General features: G+C 44.8%; 1 long non-coding RNA gene across 1 annotated transcript in view; it reads left to right on the forward strand.

Annotated features, from left to right (window-relative positions):
* Positions 1-22,268, forward strand: part of LOC117016626 (uncharacterized) — a 46,561-nt gene that overhangs the window by 7,824 nt on the left and 16,469 nt on the right. Inside the window, exons 2-3 of the long non-coding RNA XR_004421935.1 lie at positions 7,720-7,840; positions 10,877-10,960. This is a non-coding gene — a long non-coding RNA (uncharacterized LOC117016626). The remainder of the gene's footprint in view (positions 1-7,719; positions 7,841-10,876; positions 10,961-22,268) is intronic.

A 22,268-nucleotide genomic window follows, 5' to 3' on the forward strand; every position in this document is an offset into this window, starting at 1 on the left:
ATCTGTGGATGTATACTGAGGACTAGTTCAGCTTTAGGAGGTATTTTCAAACAGTTATCCAAATGGTTGTACTAATTCACATTCTGCACTGTTTTATGCCTCTTTGCTTCGTTGGCCAGGTTCTGTACAAAGGATGAATATGGGGGTAGTAGTGGGGAGGGTACTGGACACGATTCATGGGATGAATCTCAGTCTCTTTAGTGATGAAGAGGATAAGTCCTGCAGCCAGTTACACCTGGGTGTGATTGTTACTCAGATCCTCTCTTTACCTACTACTTCATTGACCTTGGGCAAGTCACCCAACGTCACTAAGCCTCAGGTCCTTCATCTATAAAATGGTATAAGTATAGTAGCTCTTATCTCACAGGGTCCCTTTACTTGAGACATGTTTGTGGAATGCCTACTTTGTGCTAGGCTCTTTTCTGGGCACTCAGAATTCAGGGGTAAACAAGACAGAGGAGTCTTTGCCCGCATGGAATGTATGTTCTAGTTAGGGGAGACAGAGCAAACAAATCGTTAAAGTAATTTCAGATAGCAAAACATGCTATGGAGGCAATACAACAGGGTGCTATGATCAAGCAATGGGGTGAGGGTGGTAGGGGAGTCAGCGCGGTATGACTGAGCTGTGACCCAAAAGACTAAAAGGAGGCAGCCCTGGGTGGATCTGATGGAAGAATACTTCAGGCAGAAGGGCTACCTCAAAAGTGTGGTGTATGTGAATCGTAGAAAGAAGGTTGATACTGCTGGAACTGAGGGGAAGGGTTGTTTGAGACAAAGCAGCAGAAATAGGTAGGGGCTGGCTCATGTAGGGCATGATAAACAGTTTGCATTTTATTTTAATATCAGTGGAAGTCATTGGAGGGTTTTAAGCAAGGGACCAACATGAACTGATTTACGTGAAGATTGTGTGTGTGTGTGTGTGTATGTGTGTATACACACACACACACACACATATATGAAACTTAGCAGAGAGTCTGGCAGAGTGATGTTCAATAAATGTTAGTTGCTGCTACTGCTATTATTGATGCTCTTAAAAAATCTAAAAGTTTTCCTCCTCAATGATGATGAGGAAGCCGAGGCATAGAGCCATTACCATTCATGTGTAAAGTCAATCAAGTCAGAGAACAGGATGTACATGTTATTAATCAAAGGAAATGCTTTTGGTTCTTTTCCCAAATGGGAATTTTAAGGCAGAGGATTTTCTCTCTGGTTAGCAATTGTCTGGAGCCAACCAAATTCAGCTCGCTCAGCCCCACTTTGCAAAAATGGTTAGAGTTCGGTCACTTTGGTGCCATTGGCCACAGCCCCGGCCGCCATTTAGGGCCCTTGTCAAAGTTCACGGTTGATTGTTCAATCCATCTACTTTCGCGCTGGGTCCGATGGGCCAAGCACGCGGCACTTCTCCCTGTCTTCCACCTTGACTGCCCACCAAGTTTACTGAGGTGCTATCCACTGCCCTGGGTTGGAGGCTCTTCCACCTGTTCTTGCCATATAAACATTGCAGGGAGTATTTTTATGTTGAGGAAAGGCCTTTGAAGGAAGCTGTTTTTAAATCTGTCTGATACAGAGAAACGTCAAGTTAATAATCTGTGAATGAATGAATGAATGAATGAATGAATGCAAATTGTGTAATGAAACTGGGCAAACTTCTTAGGGTACATAACACTTCTTTCTGAGTAAAGTGCCCCTCTCTTAAGTAGGATGTTTTCATTCCTTCATCAATATTTATTGAGCTCCTACTAGGTGCCAGGCACTGTACAGCAGTGAGCAAAAAGGGTGCCATTCTTACCCTCACGGAGCTTCCAGTCTAGTGGGACATACATTCATCAAATAGTTGCACAAATATAAATAGAAAATGACAACAGTGTTAAGTGCTCTGTAGGAGAAGTATTAATGCCCTGAAGGTGTATAATGAAGGCTTGGGCTTTGGGAAAGTTTCTCTAGTAAGTGACACTTGAGCTCAGACCAAAAGGATGAGTAGTGATAAGTGGATTTGGAATGTGGAGTGAGAAGTATTCCAGGCTGAGAAGAGCATATGCAAAGGCCCTGAGGTGGGAGGGAGTATGCATGGTGAATCCAAGGATATACGAGAAGGCCACTGTGACTAAAGGGCTGAAAATGAGGTGGATTTGGATCCCAGAAAGATCAGAGGGCACAGATCACAAAAGACTGGGGACTATGTTAGGATATTCATTTTATCCTCAAGAACTGTAGGATGCTCTAAAAAGGCTTGAAGCTGTGGATGTGAGTGTCTGAGTATGGGTATTAAGGAGTGTGTTATTCTGGCTAGTGGAAAATGGATTGGAAGGAGCCAGAATGGGTTCTGGGAACTGCCCAAACTTCCTTGGCCCTTCAGTCCTAGAGGTGATAACGGAGTGCTGTTTTCAGGGTGTTGCACTATCCGTGTGGTTTCCATACACTCTCCCCACTTGTTTGGACATAGTTTCTTTATCAGACTCTCCTCAAATGACCGAAGTTGTTCTGTTTGACTTTATAGAGAAATCACATTGGCTGGATAAAGCAGGAGCAAACTTGAGCAACTACTTAACCTAACTCCTTTGTTTTACCTGTAACAAGCACATATGACTGGATTTTGTTTTTTAACCAGTTTGACAAGTTTTGTCTTTTTAGTGCAAAGGAGTACTTTTCAGTTTGCATGTATTTATGTAAGAACTGAAAATTACTGAATTAGTTAGATTTCTTTCTATTTTATTTTGTGCTATTTGTCCTGGTGTGTGTGTGTGTGTGTGTGTGTGTGTGTGTGTATTAAGACTATTTTTTAAAGCAGTTTTAGATTAATAATAAAGCTGACAGGAAGATACAGAGATTTCCCATATCCCCCTTCCCCTATACAGGCATAGCCTCCCCTATGCCCTGATTTTTCTTTTATTTTTCTTTTTTCTTTTTAATTTATTGGGGTGACAATTGTTAGTAAAATTACATAGATTTCAGGTGTACCATTCTGTATTACATCATCTATAAATCCCATTGTGTGTTCACCACCCCGAGTCAGTTCTCCTTCCATCACCATATATTTGATTTCTTTTTGTTTTTCCTTTTACTTTTTTGTGTTCTTATGGATTGAGGTTTTTCAGTCATCCCATTTTTTTTCCCATTGATTGCCTTGGAAGTGATAGTCTCTTTGTCTATTCTTTTAGTGGATCCCCTAATCACAATTTTTACCCTCTTAATGTACCTTAAACTACATTAAGCATTTACCTTAAATGCTTAAGTCACCACCCCCCTCTCAATCCCCCCGCATTTATATTCTGTTATAGTCCCATGCTTTCATTCTATCTTCCCCACCTCCCCACGACAGATAAGACATTATTATTGTTTCTTTATACAGTCAAATGTTCACTGGTAGCTTCCTTTCTATAAGAGCATCTGTCTGAAGGTGGCCGGTTAGCTCAGTTGGTTAGAGCGTGGTACTGATAACACCAAGGTTGCCGGTTCGATCCTCTCATGGGCCACTGTGAGCTGCACCCTCCTTTAAAAAAAAAAAAAAAAAATTCTCATAAGAGCCTCTCTCTGAGATTGTCTTCCTTCTGCCTGAAATTAATCCTTTAGAATTTCCTTTAGTAAGGGTCTGTTTGTAGTAAATTCTCTTATGTTTTGTTGGTTTGAAAATGACTTTCTTTTATCCTCATATTTAAATTCTTGAATAAAATTCTTGATTACCACTTATTTTGTCTCAGCACGTTTAAGATACCCTTCTGGCTTCCATCATGGCTACTGAATAGTATATGGTCAAAGTGTAGTTTCTTTGCTGTTGATCTGTGTTAGCCCCAAGCCCTCTACACTTTCACTATTACGTAAATAGGTGTGAGTATTTTTCTTTATCCTTCTTGGGATTTTTGGACACAGAATTTGATGACTTACAACAACTTGGAAAATTCTCAGCAGTGCCAGCACGAGTGTGAACCCAGTAAAGTACCTAGGGCACCAAATTTAAGGAGGTGCTCATTCTTGAGTTTGTGCAAATGCAGGATTGAACCTGTGAACGAGTATCTAAAATAAATATTTAGCTTTAGGCACCTCACTCTAGTCCTGGTTCTGACTCTACAAATACTTCCTCTTATTCTTTATTTTCTTCTGTAAATACAATTAAATATGCATTAGACCATCTTATTCTATCCTCTAATGTCACATATGTAATTCTTCACATTTTTATCTCTTTATATTTCTGGGTCACATTCTAGATTTCTTCATATTCATCTTCCAGTAAACAAATTCTGCCTTTAACAGTATCTAATCTGCTATTTAATTCATCCTAGTTTTTAATTTTTTTTCCCCAATTGGCTTCTTTGCCTTCTATAGTCTTTGGCTCCTGGCTCATGTATTTAAACCTCACATTTATTTCTTGAAATATATTAAAATACCTATTCATATTCTATACTTCATAATTTCTGTATCTCATATTTTTGTGGGTCTGATTACACTGTCTGTTGTTTCTGCTGGTTCTCACTTATGGTGCCTTGTTTCCTTGTGTGTTTTGTGATTTTTAACTCTAAGCTCAATTTCTTGGGACTTTGTGGGCATTCCTTGAGGCGTGGGTTGAAACTGCAGTCCTTCAAAGAGGAATTGTATTTGCTTTCACCAGTTACTTGGGTTTATTCCAAACAAGAGCTCCTTAAATTAAATTTTCTGCTTTAGGTTTTTCAAATTACATGGGGTACAGGTAGTATGAATTCAATCTATAAACTCATGTGGAGGCTTTGTAGTTATGAATTTTCAGGGGAGATTTGTTTTCATTCCCTCGTTCAGTATCAAAAGTTGGTCATACAAATTTCCTTGATGCCTCTTCTGTGCCATGAATTTATTTCTCATTCACCCTTACACAGAGATTGTAACTCTTTGTTAACCCTTTGGAGGGGCTTCTATTAGACTTTTTACCTTGTGTGGGTTTAAGCTTTATCTCCTCATTCCTTGTATTCATCAAAATGGAAGCTTCAAATCACCAAGTTTTGGTAGATACCATCAATTTTAACTGTCTTGGGCACTCAGTTATGTTCCAGAGTTCCCTTTTCATTTCTTTTTTGGCCTCTGTATATTCCTTACATATTGCCTATTAAGCAAGGATTTATGAAAGAAAAAATATATATTTTATTCAGTGTTTGAAATTTTTCTCATTGGGAAGGTCATCCATACTGTCAGAAACTGAACCAATTCCTTTTATATTCCCAGAAAAAGAGGTAGCATGATACAGCACAAAGAGTTTTGAGGACAGATCTTACTGAGTTCAAATCCTCATTCCATTTTTGCAAAATCCCTATGCTGTAGGCCTCAGAAAACCCATCTAAAGCCACAGAATGGAACCAAGAACAAAACCCGTGTGAGAGACTAGAGCTTGTGTTCTTATCCTCAATGCTATCCAACCTTTCTGACAGAACAGGCTACTGAGGCCTAAAAATTCAGTACTTACCTAAATATAAATGTGCCAAAATAGTTAATCTATGGGAAGAAAACAAAATAGATCTAAAACACTGGACAATAGGCAGTGATTTTTGAATAAAGTGGACATTCTTTGATTGGCTATGAGGTATGAAAGAAAGGGCAGAATAAAAGATGACTTCACATTTTTGAGTGGTAACCAGATGCATGGTGCTTTTAGGTATAGGGAAGTCAGAAAGAGAGCTGAGTTTGGTTTTCTGTTTTGTTTTGTTTTACTTAGTGCCTCACTTTCCTCATCTGTAAAGCAAGGTGGTTGGACTCGCCTTTAAAGATTCTGTGGTTCTAGATCTCTTGAGGCTTAAGGATTGGCCAAACAATTCAAGAGGAATTGTCTGGCAGGTATTAATTCAGAGCTGGAATCTGGATGAGTGTCCAGGTCTCAGTGTGTGGACATGTCGACCAGAGTGGAAAATTGGGAGAGGTAGGGATGATAGTTTAAGCCATGCAGATGGATTTATAGAGGAGGATGGGATGTTTGGGTGTAATATCTGTTGTCATACAATATAGGGAATGTATTAGTTTGCTAGGGCTGCCATAACAAAGTACCTCAGACTGGGTGACATATGCAACAGAAATTTATTTTCTCACAATTCTGGAGGCCAGAAGTCGGAGATCAAAATGGCAACAGGGTTGATTTCTTCTGAGGCCTCTTTCTTTGGCTTGAGATAGCCTTCTTCTCTCTGTCTTCACATGAGCTGCCTTCTGCCTATGTCCTAATTTCCTCTTATAAAGACACCAGTCATATAGAATTAGGGCCCACCCTAATGACCTCATTAATTACTTTTAAAGACCCTATCTCCCAATACAGTCACATTCTGAGGTACAAGGGGTTAGGACTTCAACACATGGATTTAGGGGGATGGGGGACCCTATTCAGCCCATAACAGAAGGTAAGAATGGTGGGAGGACAACAGAAGAGTACAGTTACCCAGAGAAACCAAAGGAGAAGAAAGGTGATGAGAGAGGTAGTAAGGAACAAGAATGGAGGAAAGGGCACCTGGATTAACCCCGGGAACTCTTGGGGGCTACATGCAAGGCAACCATTTCAGTAGAGAGATGGAGGCCAGGCTTTGAGGGGTTGTGGCATATGCCAGCCTGGTAAGAGAGTGGAGGGGTCAGGCCCATGCAGCAAGCTTTTGGTTTCACTTCCAGACACAGTAGATGCTCCATATGTATATTTATTGACTGCATAAGTTAATTTCCTTTCCTCTCTCTTCTGATATTCCCTCGTCCTGGGGTTTGGTTTCTCTTTAGAAACTCTGAGGCAAGGCTGTATTCCAGGACCTTGGCCCTAAGCTGATTCGTCTTATGTGGCTGGCTCTTGAGGACAAGCCAGGGAGAATAGAACATCTTTTCTCCTAGGAATCCAGAGACAGAGGAAAACAAAAAACCTGAGTGAAAAGCAAACCAAACCACATTATCACTAAGCTGCTACAGTTTCAAAGAACAGAATGGGGTGACATGGGGTTGGAGAGACCTTGAGGGTCATTTTGCTATTTTCCTGTCTGCCCTCCAGAAATGAAGAAGTTGTCCATTCATTCATTAAAAAAAAAAAGTTTTAATTAAGCACCTACCCTGAATCGGACACTGTGCTAGGCAAGAAGGAGATATCAGTGGAGCAAATAGCAAAGATTTCTTGAAAGCTTATGTAATGCCATGTCCTATATGAAGCACTTGGTGAACCTCCTGCTCTCAAGGACAGTATAAGACAGGGACCGCTGGGGTTGCTTTTGCTTTTTTTTTACAGATAGGGGAATGGACTAACTAATGAAGCTTAGGATGGGTCCCAGAGCTACAAGCAGGCAACTTTGACACAACCCAGGGGCACCTTTTTCCAGCCTAGCTTCCCTCAGGCCCCTGAGGCTTTCCTCAGAGTACAGTAAGTGGCTGGCTTGGGGTCGTATATGAGTCAGGCCGAGCTGCAGATAAGTAGTCCCAGTTCCTGCCGTTCCATCCTGTCCTTGGCCTGAGAAAGGACTCAGTGTAAAGGGACGGATGTGGGCTAGGATAATAATGCCGAGTCACTGCTGATCAAAGCCCTGTGTGTTCACCTCCTCTCAGCTACCATCTGAAGCCCGTCTCAGCTACTGTCCTTACTGTCACACTCACATCCCTCTCAGCCCCACTGAAAACAGCTGGAAGTGTGTCTCATGAACCAAAAACGTGTTTCCTTCCTTCTCTGGGGCTTCCTCAGGGCTACCTGAGAACACAGCTGGATTCTGCAATCCTATTCCCCAAAACTCAGGATTTCCTCTATGCTTTCAGGGAAAGGGAGGAACATGGGTTCTGTGAGCGCCTTCCTATTGGGCAGGATCATGAGGAAATAGCCCAGTGACCTCTTTCTTCTATTTTGAAGTGAGGAAGACGGTGGTCATGCTGCAGATTGGTGAGTCAGTGGGTCCACGGACTGAATGCCACGGACTGTGTATGGGTGGAAAACTCGGGAGGTGGAACCAAATTTGAAGAATCACCCTCAGTCTTGTCTAATCTGGCAATTAGAAGCCTTGAAGACTGAAGGGGTCCACAGACACACACACACACACACACACACTCACACACGGATGTTCGTCATAATGTTGTAGTAGTGGCAACCTACATGCCCATTTGTAGGGAGCTGATAAAATCGATGATGAGTGCTGTCTACAAAAGAAATTTAAGTTGCTATTAAACACTGTGTGGTAGATCTATCAGGTGTGGATATAGAAAGGTGTGCAAGACTGATCGTTAAGTGAATAAAGCAAGCCACAAAACAGTGTACGTGTGTATGTTTCTACAGCCATGGCTGCTGTCTGGAAGTACACATGAGAAACTGCTAACTGGTTACTTCCAAAGAGTAAGAATGGAGGTTTGGATGGGAGTGAGACTTTTGTTCTTCACTTTACCCTCTTCTGTACTTTTGTTTTAAAATAATAGTCATACATTGCTTTTATAATACAATGATAACTATAAAGAAAAAGTGGAAGAAAGGCTTAAAAAGGTTCACAAACCAAAAGCTCCCACCCAGACAATTCAGCACTGATTCCAGGAGTGCTGAGGGCAGGAGGGATGACAAAATGGGCCTGAGATGACCTTGCATGATGCAACTTGCCCTTAGCCACTGCTTACAGAGATGTGCTCTGACTAGCCAAGGGTGGACACAGAGGTAGGGAGTGGAAGGAAATCACTGTTTGCAAGGGTTGACTCAGTTACAGAAAGTCTGAAACAAAATCAAGGCCAAAGTTCAACTCCAAGAACTGGGATTGGAGTCTCTTACAACAGTAGCTAACATATATTGAGTATTTACCGTGTATCAAAACAAAGCACTGTGCAAATTGCTTTACTCAGCATTATCTTATTTAATCTTCACAAACAACTCTATGAGGTAGCACGGTTATTATTCCAGTTTTGCAGATCAGCATACTGAGGCTCCGAGGGTTTACATTACTTGCCCAAATACACAGTTAGTAATTGCTCGGGCTGGGATTAACCGAGGTCTATCTATTTCTGAAGTCAGCATTTTTATCACCTCCTGAATACTACTACATGTTAAACTCTAAGGGGTCTTTAGCTGCAAGAATAAGACATCCTTACATCTTTGCCATCAAGGAGCAGCCAGGATAGCTGGGGGGAACCACACTAACCTATGTAGACTGTATAGTGTCTTATATAAGGCACCTATCCGGATTTAACTGGACTACAAAGATGGTAAGCACTATTTGGATTTCAAAGTTGGGGAGATCAGCAAGGCTTGAAGTTGTCAATAAAGGCATCTTAGAGGAGGAGAGATTTAAACCAGGTCTGGAAGGATGGATTGAATTAAAAGAGGGGTAGGGAGAACATTCCAGAGAAGAGAATGCACAAGTTGTGCACAAATCTGCTCCAAGACAGTGAAACAGCTTGCCTAATCAGAGTGAGTTGTGTATGTGTGATAAGTGAGCTGGTGCATGTATGGAGGGAAAAATAGAGCATTTACAAGTAACTCTGAAGGTTGAAAACTGGCAGAGGAATTGGGACTTAATGTGGAAGGAAAGGAGGAGCCTCTGAAAGTGTTTTGGGCAGTGAAGAGATACTGAAATGTGATGCTCAGAGAGATTAATCTGACAGAGGAGTCAAAGTGACTTGGAGTGAAGGAGGGAGCCAAGTGAAAACCTAGGTGTGGGTGATGGGGGCCTCTAAGGTGGTACTAGCAAGAGGAATGGAAAAGGAGGCTCAGTGTGAAAGCTACTGTAAAGGGAGACGAGGCAACAAGACTTGATGATTGAAGAGAAACAGACTATGAAGGAGAGGGTCCAAGCCAAATAATTCCAGGGCTTCAAATCCAGGTGTTCAAAGAAGGAAATGCCTATATCTGGAACAAGGAATTGGGAGAGGGTTCTTCTGACTTGCTATTGAGGTGGGGTGGGATGAGAGGATGAATTGAGTTTTCATCCCAAACTTTCCTTCTTCCCAAGATAGTGAGACAGCTTAGGGACTTTTTCTCTGATTTGTTTTCTTGGTGGTATAATGCATAGTGCTTTGTCTGGACCACTGCATTCATTTAACAGATCTTTATTAAGCTTTCAGTAGGGTCTGATTTTTGGGAACGTAGCAGTGGGCAGGGCAGACCTGGTCCCTGTCCTCATGGGAAGCAGATATTGAACAAGAAATTATAAGGATTCTTTCTGTGTTCCTAGTATCAAGGTAGCATTTCTTTCCCCAGACCAGTCCTGTTCTCTATCCCTCAAATCCAGAGCATGCACCAACTGGTAAGAGCGTTTGTCAAACATTTTATTAGCGATTGTATCTTGCAATAAAAAAGAAAAATATCATCACAACCATTAATTTATTCCTTTGTTCTACAAATATTTATTGAGTGGCACTGTGGATCTATATTTTTAGCCCCCATGCTCACAATCTAGTAGAAGACTCTGAAGGTTGAAAACTGGCAGAGGAATTGGGACTTAATGTGGAAGGAAAGGAGGAGCCTCTGAAAGTGTTTTGGGCAGTGAAGAGATACTGAAAAGTGATGCTCAGAGAGATTAATCTGACAGAGGAGTCAAAGTGACTTGGAGTGAAGGAGGGAGGCAAGTGAAAACCTAGACAAATAAGCGGGTAATGGTAATAAGGCGTAATAAGTGTAGTGAGGGGGTAAGCCCTAGGTGTTGCTGGAGCGACTAGGAGAGATATCTACCCAACGAGGAGGGGCAGGTGGCTGGCAGGGAAGTTTCCCTGAAAAGAATAATGAGGTGTTAGCTACATAAGGGTGGAGGTGGGGAAGTATATGTTCCATGCAAAAATGTACTTCTAGTTCAAAGACCTGGACACTGCAGAGGCCTAGGCTTCTTGGGGAATGATTTACAACCTAGAATTTTATACCTAGCAAAACTACCAATCAAAATGTGAAAAAAGAATAAAAGGTTATGCAAGGTCTCAAAAAATGTACCTCCCATGTATCTCTTCCCAGGAAGCTAGTGGAGGACCTGCACCAACAAAACAGAAGAGTAAATCGAGAGAGTAAACACCATGAGAGTAACTACATGGAGCTCAGGTAGGTGGGGGCTGAATTAAAAAGGCTTCTACAGGCATAGTGAGCAGTTGGACTTCATTATACTACCAAAATATACTTATAGTAATAATCAAATGACATTCTAAAATAGTGATTTTTTTTTTTCCCAAACCGAATCCTAGGGACCCTTTAGATCAACATTGTGATTGGCTTCAACCAGAAACAATAGTTTTAATACGTTTTTTATATTTTGCATTCCTTTGAAAAGGATTCTGAGTTTTAAAGAGGTTGAAAAAGACTAAAAATGAATATAACTACTACTTAAGCAGCCTTATGCAATTTGGGGGAGCCCTTAGGGTCAAGAGTTGTAGGAATTTTAAGTCTTATGTAGGTGGCCATAGGGCTATGAAAGTTCCTGGAGCAAATCTCTGTGGGAGAGGAAAAAGTGGTATGGGGAGGTAATGAGGCCTAGTTACCAAATTTCAGCAGGACTTTTTGCTGGTCATTCTTCTTTCCCCAGCAAAGGTGATCTGTAGAAGAACATTTCTTCTAGAACAGATCTGCTTACCAATTAAGTGTTGTAACTGCCTTCCCCCAATCACTTCCAGACTGCCAAAAAATAAATTTTAAAAATGCACGTATGGGGTGGGGGAAACACAACATGACCATAGTTCCTTTCCTGCTAAACTTTGCCACAGCTGGAATAAGGCAGGTTGTGTATGATAGTGTGTGTGTGTGTGTGTGTGTGTGTGTGTGTGTGTGTGTGTCTATTCAGTGCGCTCAGAAGAAATTTATGGGTATGTTATATATTTTAGCAAATCATGGTTGAAGCCAGAGCAGGGATCCAGGTGTTCCCTAGATCTGAAGCCAAGGAGAACCTTTTATTTATGGATTCAGCACACAGACAGTTGTTTTCTTTTCAATCTCTGTGTTCCAAGTACAACGATAAAAGATCAGCCCAGAAACCAAGCAGCTTGTTATGGTGTTTACTGGTTTTGCTGGCCATAAAAAAGGGTGTTCCCCAGCTCCCCATCAGCTGGGAGAAATCCTTCCCCACCCCTCCTGACCAAACTCTCTCTCTCCCACTAAGCAAGTGAATTTTAAATACCACTCTAAAGTTGTTGGCTGGTGACCTGGAAAATTCCTTTTGCTTTGTTATGCTGCTAATGGCCCATCAGTTTAAACCTCCTACCCCCAGAAGCTTACTTTCTCCTAACTAGAATGAGGAAGGCAGGAGCAGAAGTCAAAGAGGAAGAGGGGGCTGGGAGAGGAGGAAGGGAGAGGGAGAGAGAGAGAGGGAGAGAGAGAGAGAGAGAGAGAGAGAGAGAGAGAGAGAGAGAGAGAGAGAGAGAAATAACTATTTCTAAGGCTTTTGGGAAGATTCAAAGATGGCCAGGCCAGGATGAATGGAAGGAAGGAATTCCATTTGTCATGACTTGCCTATATAGCAGCCAGCACAAGGGCATCTGTACATAGAGCCTTATTGAATAACTTGAGTTGAAAGTGATAATTTTTGACTGCAGTAGTAGCTCAGTCTTGTAGGATTCTGGTGGATGTAGGTCTTCTGGAAGACCTCTAATTGTGGGGGCCAAGATTCAGACTTATGTTTGAGATGTGTAAACTAGTAAGAGTGTGAATGTCAACGAGCCACAAAACTCAGTCACCTTTCTGACTCTCATTTGAAAGGTATAGTTAATAACTGACTTGGATCTTGTTATTGTTAGTTATAAAACCAACAGTTACCTTTGACTGCATGTGCTAGGAACAACGTTCAAGACTTTTCCTGTATTATCTCATGTAATTCTTACCAAAAACCTCTACGAGGTAAGTACTATTATTATTCCCATTTTAGAGCAGAGGAAACTGAGGCTTAGCAAGGGTGATGGAGCTGAGAATCTACCTGGGTTTTCTAGTCTCTTAGTTCATGCTCTTCACCAGGACATTACACTGTGTATAAACTACAAAGATCTAAGAAAACATAAATAAGAGGAAGTATAGAGGGTCACGACGATTCCTCCCTAGAGCGGGACAGTTTACCTTGTGCCAGTCATGCAGGCCATGAGTTTGCTGAGTTATCAGGTCCTCACTGGAGGGGACAGTTCTGCATATAATGTTATAAGTGGACCCCTGCCCGTACCTTTTGGGGTTTCTGGGATAAGGGTCTGACCACAAAGCACTATTGTTTCCCTTCAGGTCTTGGTCTGTCTGAGTCCATTTCTCAGCTTCCAGAATAATGCACAGACACACAGGGAAGTCAGAGCCTTTGAACACCACTGCCATTCCCTTCACCCACCTCCACTGCCAAGGAGCCCCTTTGGCAATTTTTCTCTCTCAAATGAGCTTTGTCATCTCCTACATCAATTGGAGCTGGCAGCTCCCAAATCTGTCTTCTGTGGGACACTCCCTGACTGGAGGGGAGGCAGTTGACCAGGTAAGAGACTGCCACTGGAATGGCATGCTGAGGAGAAAGCAGCTGTGGAAGAGCAAGGGGACTAGTAACACCAGCTGGAAGAATCAGCAAAGATGGCATTGCCAGGCGTCTACCCTGGAGAGTTCCCAGGGCCCAGAGTGGCCTGGTATGTTTCCCCTTTTAATATTTATTTTTGTTATTTATAAATAGAAGTACCTTTATCTTAAAAAAATTAATACATGATTGTTGTCATTAAGACAGAGAATGTAAAAGTATACCATTAATACAACACACTCCCCTGCTGTGCCCCCTAAGCCCCGCCCCCATGCATCTGCCCAATCATCATTAGTCTGTCCTTTCAGATGGTTCTGCTGGTTTCCTGTGTGTGTGTGTGTTTTACATGAATATTACTGAGAAGATCCTATTATGTGCCTTGTATATATTATCTGCATCTTTCTAGTCTGTACAGTTCTTTTTTCTTTTTTAACAGCAGCCACAATAGTCTGTAGGAATGAACCATCCTCTTTTTTCTAATCTCAGTTTTAACAGGCTTTTTACTCCCGGGGGGAACCTGTCTCAGTTCCCACTTACCACACCCCCCTCCGGGTCCTGTCTCACAAAACTTCTCACGTGGGACAGTGGTCACAGGAGAAAAGGGCAGTGTTGAGCCCCATACAGGAGTGTGTGGGGATAGGTGAGTGTGTTCTATCCTGACCATACTGGGGTATAAAGAAAGTTCTTCTCTCCCCCTCGCCCTGCCATATGGCTCTTCCATCTGGTTAAGGCAAAACTGCACATTTTACAGGGATCATCTTCGAAAATGACTAAGAGGATCAATGCAGAGAAACATGAAAAGCTGTTTTCTTAGAGCCACACTCCCTCATTTGGGGCACGTATACCTTGGGGCTGTCAGAATTACTAGAGGTCATCCAGCCCAGTCCCCTGCCTCCATCCACGATGTAGGAACAGCCCAGACTTAAAGCACCCCATGCTCTTCTCTTGGTAGCTACTCTGTGTGATTGACAACTCCATTAGGTAGAAATTTGCTCCCTGTCACTGGAAATGCACTCCAGCTTAGAGGATTCAGGCAACACAACTTATTAGCTGTATGCTCTTAACCAAATTTTGTATTCTCTTTGTACCTCAATTTCCTCATCCGTAAAAAGGGGATAGTAATAGTACCTATCTCATTTGGTAGGGTTGTTCTTTGTAATTTAAAATATATAATGTATTTAGTGTATGACACACGGTAGTAGGTGCTAAGCACTCAGTGTGACTGATTATACCCTGAATTCAAATAGCTCTGGGTTTAAAGTCTGCGCTTTAAACCCAGACTTTAGAAGTCATCTAGGTCACTGGCTCTTAACCCTGGCTGCACACTAAACTCACCCAGGGAGCCTTAAAAAATGCCAGCACCCGGGCTCGGTTACCAGAGACTCTGATTCTGTTGGTCTGAGGTGAGATTGGGGGTCAGTATTTTATAAAATTTCCCCGGGGAATCCTGATTTGCACCCAGGGCTGAGAACCACGGAATCTAGCTCAGTGTTCTCATTGTCCAGATGAAGAAAATGAGGCTAGAGCAAGGAAGGAGTCACTCCAGTTATACAGCCAGAGCAGAAGGACTCAGGTCTCTCTTATCCTGGATGCCAACCTCCGAGGCTTGTCCTCGTGAAGAAAATATGTCCTTCAGGTGGTCTTGGGATGGGCTTATGTGCTGCCCGTTTCCAGTCTCTTTCCTAATAACTGTTGACCCCTCAACCAGTTCTTCCCAGGTCTGGAGCCTTTTCACCCTCCAATCCCTAGGTCAGAGGGTCACCTGCTCAGAGAAGTCTCCCTCTGGAAAGCCGCTCTTCTAGAATATGATCCTTTTATCATAGCCTTGTAGCTGTGGAAATAATCCTGTCCATTCCCTTCCTTCCTTCATTAATTCATTTCGAGACCTTAAGCCCCTTGGGGGCAGCGACCTGACTATCCTGTTCCTTCTGCACCGGGCCTAGGATGATGACCAGTGCTTAGTAAAAAAAAAAAAAATGCTCATTAAATGACTGAATGAACGAAATCCCAGGAGGGCAGTTGAGTGTTTTTTTATTTTTCTGGTCCTAGCCATCTGATTCTCATTACTCCTACAGCTTGGGAAGCCTCTCTCTGCTTTAGCGTTTTACAAACCTCGTGTGCGTACGTGGACATTTAAACCATAAATCTAGAATTTGGGGGCTGGAAAATTCGAGGCGAGGGGATTCGGAGAAAAGGGATAAAAACTACACGGAGGTCCGAAGCTGGGACAGCACTGCTCTGGGGTTGGGGGTTGGAGGTTGGGAGGGGAACCATCCGACGGGCGCCCCTCGGATCCCTGTCGGCCCCCGCGGTGGGAGATGGCCTCGGGCTCCGACATCCATCAGGGGTGCGCCGCCACTGCCTCCACCTCCTCTCCCGGGAGTGGGGGGAAGGGGAATGGGAGGACGCCACAGGGGAGGTGACGCGATGCGATCTGGGTCGCGGCCCGAGGGCGGCCGCCTGAGCCGCCCCCGCATTCCAGCCGCGCGCGCCCCCGGAGGTGGCGCCTTGGGGAGGCTATGGGGTTTTTTTTTTGGAGCCGCAGGGGAGTGGTGGGGGGAGGGGGCCTCTGTGTGTCCCTTTAAGAGCCGGAGCGCTGCCCCCGCCTCGCAGGCGCCCGGAGCCTCACAAAAGAACAGGATGTTGTTGATTTGTCACCAAACCACAGAGAGGAAATGATTGTAAATTTCCTTTAAACATCCCCACCGCGCTCCGGCCGCCCCCGCTTCCGCCTCCGCCGCCCCCGCCCGGCCCGGCGCAGCGGGGCCTCGGCGCTCCGGCTGGGCGCCCGCTCCCGGCCTCCCCGGCCTCCCGGGCCAGGCCACAGGCCCCGGCTGGCTCCGGGGCGCCTGCGGGGGGAGTTCCCCCGCCGCCGCCGCCGCGTCCCCCGCTCGCGTTCCAGTTGCTTTCTTCTGATTATTTTTTCAACAGCTGCAGCGGAGGAAGGGCCTCAGCTCTTGTGGACCTGAGCGCTACCCTTCCCTGCTCGACCTTTTCCTACTGGAACGAATGAGACCCGGGCGCCGGCGCCCTGGCCGTGTCCGGGAAGCACCCCAGCGCACCCCGGCTCTCTTTAGCCTCACAATCTCCTTGCAGAGGCCGTAATCGTTAGTTCTCGTGTCTGGGGAAACTGAGGCCCAGGGAGGTTCCGTGAGTAGCCGAAACTCACCAACCCCTGGATCCCCCAGGAGGCTTTTGGAACTCTCTACCTAGGTTTGGTTCACCCCAAAGCTTTTGTTTGTAACCATGGAACCATACTGCCGCCGGAACCTCTTGGAATCCTCAGTCATCCAAGGTGGCAGTTTCTACTGGGAAGTTCAAAGCCACAGTTACTACAGGAGGAGCGTCCCCCACCATTTCCAGCCGGTCACCCCTTTTCAGGAGCTGCTTGGCTATCACTTCCACCTGTGCTTTTCTGCATCCTTACCTCTCCCTCCACCTACCCCCACTGCTTTGTAGGATTTCTGGAAGGCTCTGATGGAGTCAATATTCGCTCCCAACCTGTGGCACAAGGCGGGGTGGTCGTGTCCGGTCTGTGGTCTCGGGAAGGGTTGCCTTTGCTGTACAGTGTTCTTTTGGATCGGTTAATGCTTGTGATTCCTGCTTGGCTGCACTGGCCTTTTTGGCTTGAATATTCAAAGCAGCAGTTAATGAACGAGGCACTGGCCGCTTTTACTCATTTAATCTTTAAAATAGCGCCACAGATAGACATTGTTATATACAGATGAGGAAACTGAGGTTCACAGGGGTTGGAGAACTAGGCTGGCTCACACAGTGAAAGTGCAAACGACAGGCCTCATTTAGTCACCCCGTTCTGATTACTGGTGGTGTCCCTCTTTGTAACCATAAATCCAGTACCTTAAATCTGATTATTAAACCATGTGCTTTACATCTTGAGTATTTGGTTATGGGGACTGGTAGTGAAGGGACTACAGGATATTTTTGTTGAGTCTTTTGTTACCTCTACCTCCACGGAACTCTGGGAAAAGAGAACCTGAATAGCTGACACTAGCAGACTGGAATCTTCCTTTTTGGGGCTGTCTGAGGTTCTGAGTGGCTTGGAAGAAGAGGAGGCCCTGATGTAGAGTCTTATGTTCTCTCCAGTCTACTTGAATGGGAAAATGGAATCCATAGAAAAATTATCCGGTGCTGGATTCCTCCGGCTGAATAGCCCCCTTCTTTTGCAAGACCCTTAATTCTAAGCTCTAATTGCTGGTGAGGTGAATGGGGGTTGGGGAGAGAGTTGTGTTTGCCTCTGGAAATCATCAGTGTCATACAGGACAGTTACAGTCATATATGCCTGCTGTGTGCCGTGCACCGTGCCAGGTGCCGTGTATGTGCTTTCTCTTTTGAGCCTAAGAAGAAGGATCCTAAGAGATGAAAAGCTGGTTCCCAGAGAGGTTGTGCACCTAGGAAGGGGGAAGCTGGGGTTTGCATCCCTCCTCACAGCGTCCCCTGTGTCTGCGAGAGGAAGTCATACAGGCACCCCAGAAACTTCAGTGCTTGCCTTCAGTCAGTGCAGAAAGCCAGGAGGGTCTTCGTTGCTGCTGGATTTTGGCTCCTTTGTGCTCCAGCTGTCTGCAGTTCCTCAACTCTGAGCACATTTGTTGATGGATTTCCAGAGCGGCTGTGGTATCTCCACCTGTCCTTTTTGCTTTTATAGATTGCCAGTCACTGGGGCATCCGGGTCCCGAGCACTTGGGAGGGAAAGCCATCTGCTTAATTGCTTCCATTCCCCAGATGAGGAGCGCAGGGTACCAACATGCCGAGTTTTTGCTCTGAGCAGGCTGACTGGAGGCAGAGCAAGACAGCAGGAGCCAGGGCCCCCAGGCAGGAGCCAGGGCCCCCAGCCTCGCCACCACAGTTCCGGGGAAGAGGAACCAGAGGGCAGGGCTTTTGACGTCTTTCAGCCTCAGTTTCCTAGCCTGTGAAGAACTTTGGCTACGGGGTGGCCCTTGCAGTCATCATCATCCGAAGAAAAGCTGCTGTTTATTCACTCAGTTAATATTTATTAAACATGCACTATATGCCAGGCACTTTTGTGTAGGAGCTGGAGAGAACAGCAGTTAACAAAACAAGCTTCTTGGAGTTTACCTTTTAGGTGAAGGAGACAAAAACAATTTAAACGTATGTATGTAAAGTGTCAGGTAGTACTTCCTGCTGTGGACAAAAATGAAAAACATAAGGGGGGAAGCCGGAGTATGTGTCTGAGGAGGGTAGCTAGTATTTTATTTAGGCTGACACGGGAAGGTTTGCTGATCAGGTGGCATTTGAGAAGGAAGGGAAGGAGGGAGCCACACGGCTTTCTGGACGTTTCCTTTAGGCAGAGGAGCAAAGATAAAAAACCCAAGAGACGGGAGTGTGTTACATAGCCGTAGCAGTGTGTCAGGCACTGTGCTAAGTGCTTTATGTTATATATTGAATTCTGTTACTGCTGTATTTTATTTAAAGAAGCCAAAGCTCTGAGTGGTGATTTGCCCAATGCCCTGCAGCTAGCAGGTAGTGGAGGTGAAATTCAAATGGCAGGCTTACCCATCATGCTGCTTCCCACTGAGGGACTCTCCTTTTGGAGCTAGTGTTTAATTCATGACTTGGTTCTTTTGATTTCGTGGGGATTAAGTGTCGAGTGGCCAAGGTGACGCCTGGGCCCTGAGTTGCATAGTTTGGGGGAGAGAGCTCAGGGCCTGAAGTTGCTTTTTTGTGAGTGAAAGAAGGTAGTACATTTGATGCTGGAAACCCCATGTTGTGTTTATGGCAGAAGGGGGAAAAAACACCTTCAGATTAGTGTAAACAAGAGAGATGGGAGAATGGGGTAGTCTGAATCCCTTCGCCCCCGTCCTTCGTTTTAATTTCCCCATGATGGGCCCATCACAGCATGTTGTATTATACAGCGATAATTAAAACACTTGGATTAGTGAACTGAGATTTATAGGGCAAACAGGAGCCAGAGGAGAAAATGACAGTCATCTCTCTTATTTGCAGGCAGATATCCAAATTGCCCCTTGCTTGCTTTTCCTTCCTGACACTATCACCTACTTTGCTTAATTAGGTCCTTTTTTCCCCCTCATATCATTTCCAAAGCCCAGCCTCCTGCTCAGCAGTTTGTGAAGCCACATGCTGAACCCTTTCCCACAGCCCAGGGAAGATGAGTCAGAAACATGGCAAACAAAATGCAAACACCTTTGCACCAGGCTGTGGATTCCGGCTGTCCATCAGCATCCTGAAGCAGAGTGGGGAGGGCTGAACCCAGGGCCCCAGGGAGGAAGCTCCACGAGTGTACCAGCCCTCCTTAGTTTTCCACTAAGCACCCTCTTTGTTGTGGGAGCAGAGATGGTGAGTTCCGCAAACAGCAGACCACCCTCAAGGTACATTCCAAAACCACACAGGAAGAGTTAAATCCTGCCCCCTAATATTTATGGAATGTTTTACTATGTTCTAAGTATCATTCTAGACTCCAAGGGGGTGGGAGGTAGGAGGGACTGAAATGAACAAAATACTGCCAAAATTGACAATCTAATAAGACAGGATAGTTGAAAATAGCTGGTGAGAATTTTTGGCCAAATTCATTTCTTTGAGAGTTCTGGAGTACCTACTTTGTGTCGCATTGTTATAGGCACTGAGCAGGACAGGACACCCCCAAAACCCTGCCCACATGGGTTTACAGGCTACCTGGATGGGGGAGGGGCAGGGCAGTAAATTGATTGCTAAAGAGCGTGAGAACTATGGAGAAAAATGCAGTGGGGAAGGTGGCAAGAGAGTACTGGGGCTTGTTTTAAAATGAAGTCAGTGAAGGCACTAGTGTGGTGACTGACAGATCTGATTTGGAATCTGGGCTTTGATACCTACTAGCTGTGTGACCTTTAAGTTTCTGTTATCAACTGGTCTGAACCTCATTTTCCTCATTTGTAAAATGGGGCTAGTTATAGACACTTGTAAAGGGATTAGATAAGGAAAAAATATATAAAATACATGTCTCATTAGGGATCCATGAATGTTAGCTGTTCCTAGTATTACCTGCTTAGAATAGGGTGATGGGAAGCTGAAGGACTGACTGCTCATAATTACAGATGGAGAAAAAAGAGTTATTATCCATGTCCCCTTTCCTTTCCCCAGTAATCACAGTTTGCCCACACACCAAGGAGAAGGCAGGAGTACAGGTGAACTCTTGAAGCCAGAATTAAGATTGGAGAGGATTTAGATAATAGTTTGGTATGTGGGACGTAGGTGGGAGTTAGAGGGTTGTCAGTACTTTGCATTCTCTTTTAAAAATTATTTTTAACATGATCTGTGTTCACCCTTTTGTTGTATTCCACAACAAGCCTGGCAGGGAGGCCAGGGCTGCCCGCTTGACAAATGGGAAACCAGGCACAGGATGTGAGTGCCCGGCCAAGGTCACCTCCAGTCTCCAGAGGAGATCTCCTGCCGGTCTAGAGATGAGTCATCCTGGAGTGTTGCTCCCGGGGTGAAATCACAAAGGAAGGAAGGCTTGGATTTATTGCAGGCAGCCCGGGAAGTTTCCTGTTCTTGAGAAGTCTCAGAAACAGTAACTCTTCCACCTGAGGGGCCTTATTTTCCCAAGGTCAGCTTCGAGAATAGCCCCCAGCCCCCTGGGAGATTCAGGATCTGATTTGGGGTGAGGGAGAGGATGTTAGAAAGCCTTTGGCATAAACGGAGGAAACAGAAAGGAGAAGAAAAGAGAGAAGGTATATAGTGGTTGAGAGCTTGGGCTCTCGGCTCAGACAGATCTGGGTTTGGTGGTTCTGTCACTTACCAGCTTGGGCAAGTAGTCACAATAACCTCTGAGCCTCAGTTTCCACATTCGTAATGTGGGGGATGAAAAAACTCCTCTGCCCTCAAGATTCTTTCGGCTGGTCTAATAATGGGGACCACGTATACATGAGAAAGTCAGAGACCCCACATACGAGTACATGAAGGATTCAAAGACAGAAAGGGAAAATGAGGTATATGTGACATTCTAAGCCAAGGATCACCTTGGGGCTTCATTGCAGGACAGTAAGAAGAACAGATGTTTAGTAATTGTGCCCTGCCCTATAGATAGGTCAAAAATAAAAGGTTATCTCTGATAATCTCTTATTAAGGGCAAGGCCCCTTAGTCAAATTCTTCCAGGTAGTTAAGGGGGATAGAAGTTGCTCTGTAGCCTGCAGCGTCTCAGTTGCCTGTAGCTCAAGACCATCTGCCTACCACAGAGGCACATCTTGGGGTGACTCATTCTGGACTGCTGCAGTTAAATGGGATAGTAACAGTACCTGACTCACAGGTTGCTGGGAAAGTGAAAGAAGATGGTAGGCGCTGAGTGTTGAGGACAGTGTCTGGCGGTGGGTGCTCTTAGTACTGTGAGCTGTTGTTGGAGAGGAAAAGGTCTTGATAAGCTCTGTCCACTGAGGCGTTTAGTCAGTCACACAGCAGGTGCCCTCTTAGCCATCTAGGAGCTTATGCTGCGACCAGCAGAGCAGGACCAGACAAGCATCCCATGTCTTTCCACCCGTGTCACCCTCCCTGGCATCATGGTTCAGTGGGTGTGGCACCTGGGAGTGTACCCCCTCAGTGTCCTCTCCTGCTCACCTTCACGTTTGCTTCTTTGGCTCAGACCCTCTATTCGGCCTGTCTCTGTTGACTCCGTATAATGAAAAATAATTGAGCCTTTCTCCACTGATAACTGTGCAGGAACAAATCAAGTGCCACCTCAGTCATCGGCCTCTGAACACACCACACCTGCTGCCAAGTGTCCTGCTGGAGCCTGGTTCCTCAACTCAGGCTGCGGGAACCCATAGGCTAGATGCACTTCTGAGGGTGGCTGACACACTGGACAGCCTTGTGGTTGGTTGTCTAAGGGTTGTGGGACGAAGGTGCAAAAAACAGCACTT

Source organism: Rhinolophus ferrumequinum, chromosome 24 (genome assembly GCF_004115265.2).
Source record: "Rhinolophus ferrumequinum isolate MPI-CBG mRhiFer1 chromosome 24, mRhiFer1_v1.p, whole genome shotgun sequence".
NCBI lineage: Eukaryota > Metazoa > Chordata > Mammalia > Chiroptera > Rhinolophidae > Rhinolophus > Rhinolophus ferrumequinum.